Raw genomic sequence first — 2,500 nt, 5'->3', positions numbered from 1 at the left:
AGGATTTTATTTCTGACACCTCTTGACTTTTCTTAAATTCAGGGACGTAATTTTGTTCATAATTCAGTGGACTTTTGTGTATTTTATACTTTAAATATTTCCAAACAGTCTCCCTTCTAAAAGTGATAGAACGAATTTTCGTCTAACACTACTTTCTTGGTTCAAAAATTTTATACAATCTTATAACTTTTTCAGTTTTAACAAATTTTGGTTACAGACAGTTGATGCTCAGTTTGTACAAGTATGCAACATTTATAAGTGCATACAGGTCACCAGCCTTATATTACAAGGCTCACCACATATGGGCCATTCGGTCTTAGACACCGACCCGTGGTAATGCTGTGTGGAGATTAATAATAATCCGCAACGGAAAACCGGAACGAGAATAGTCGAGAAAGTATATTCTCGAGGAGCGGTAGACTGCTTTTCAACCGAAGTCATAAAAGAGCCACACGCTCGACGCTACTCCCGACCGGTCCGAGCGAACCGAAAGTGCCTTCCTATAAATACCGAACGGCCGGCCGCTAGGTCGGCGACGCATGGGCTTACGCCCAGGCGTATGCCTGTGCAAACCGCCGTGAGAGCGTACCATCCCGCCGGCACGGTAAAACTTAGACTGAAAATATCGTCGAACATATCCTTTCATTTTATAACGTTCTATACATGAAAATTAATAAATTAACATGCAGGACATAATAAATTCACATTCTCATGTAAATCATGGGTTTAATTAATATTTTAAAAAATTTTAAAACCGCCCAGAACCGATGAGATGAAAATATTAAAACGATATTTTTGCATTTTCTTACGGTAAAACATTAACAAATAAGCGACTATAGCAATATAAAACTCCATTTGTAATTTAATTAATCAAAATTAATATTTTTTTTTGATTTTTCAGCGATCCAGAACCGATGAGACGAAAACATTAAAACGATATTTTTGCATTTTCTTACGACAAAACATTAACAAATACGAGACTATAACAATATAAAACTACATATGTAATTTAATTAATCAAAATTAATAATTTTTTTTGATTTTTCAGTGATCCAGAACCGATAAGTCGAAAATTTTAACAATCATATTTTTGCATTCTGTACCGTGGATCCATCGTTAAACGCTATTAAACTAACGTCCGTGATGGTATAAATGCAGATTTTCGCTCCGTTTAGCCAAAATAACGAACTTTAGGTGCGCTCCGAAATATTTCAAAGTCCCAGCGGCGTATTGCTTCGCCTCTTAGAACCGATTAGTCGAAAATTTTAACAATCATATTTTTGCATTCTGTACCGTGGATCGATCGTTAAACGCTATTAAACTAACGTCCGTGATGGTATAAATGCAGATTTTCGCTCCGTTTAGCCAAAATAACGAACTTTAGGTGCGCTCCGAAATATTTCAAAGTCCCAGCGGCGTATTGCTTCGCCTCTTAGAACCGATTAGTCGAAAATTTTAACAATCATATTTTTGCATTCTGTACCGTGGATCGATCGTTAAACGCTATTGAACTAACGTCCGTGATGGTATAAATGCAGATTTTCGCTCCGTTTAGCCAAAATAACGAACTTTAGGTGCGCTCCGAAATATTTCAAAGTCCCAGCGGCGTATTGCTTCGCCTCTTAGAACCGATTAGTCGAAAATTTTAACAATCATATTTTTGCATTCTGTACCGTGGATCCATCGTTAAACGCTATTAAACTAACGTCCGTGATGGTATAAATGCAGATTTTCGCTCCGTTTAGCCAAAATAACGAACTTTAGGTGCGCTCCGAAATATTTCAAAGTCCCAGCGGCGTATTGCTTCGCCTCTTAGAACCGATTAGTCGAAAATTTTAACAATCATATTTTTGCATTCTGTACCGTGGATCGATCGTTAAACGCTATTAAACTAACGTCCGTGATGGTATAAATGCAGATTTTCGCTCCGTTTAGCCAAAATAACGAACTTTAGGTGCGCTCCGAAATATTTCAAAGTCCCAGCGGCGTATTGCTTCGCCTCTTAGAACCGATTAGTCGAAAATTTTAACAATCATATTTTTGCATTCTGTACCGTGGATCGATCGTTAAACGCTATTGAACTAACGTCCGTGATGGTATAAATGCAGATTTTCGCTCCGTTTAGCCAAAATAACGAACTTTAGGTGCGCTCCGAAATATTTCAAAGTCCCAGCGGCGTATTGCTTCGCCTCTTAGAACCGATTAGTCGAAAATTTTAACAATCATATTTTTGCATTCTGTACAGTGGATCGATCGTTAAACGCTATTGAACTAACGTCCGTGATGGTATAAATGCAGATTTTCGCTCCGTTTAGCCAAAATAACGAACTTTAGGTGCGCTCCGAAATATTTCAAAGTCCCAGCGGCGTATTGCTTCGCCTCTTAGAACCGATTAGTCGAAAATTTTAACAATCATATTTTTGCATTCTGTACCGTGGATCCATCGTTAAACGCTATTAAACTAACGTCCGTGATGGTATAAATGCAGATTTTCGCTCCG

The sequence above is a fragment of the Osmia lignaria genome, unplaced genomic scaffold, assembly GCF_051020975.1.
Source record: "Osmia lignaria lignaria isolate PbOS001 unplaced genomic scaffold, iyOsmLign1 scaffold0038, whole genome shotgun sequence".
In the NCBI taxonomy this organism is placed as follows: domain Eukaryota; kingdom Metazoa; phylum Arthropoda; class Insecta; order Hymenoptera; family Megachilidae; genus Osmia; species Osmia lignaria.
This window is presented reverse-complemented; position numbering follows the sequence as displayed.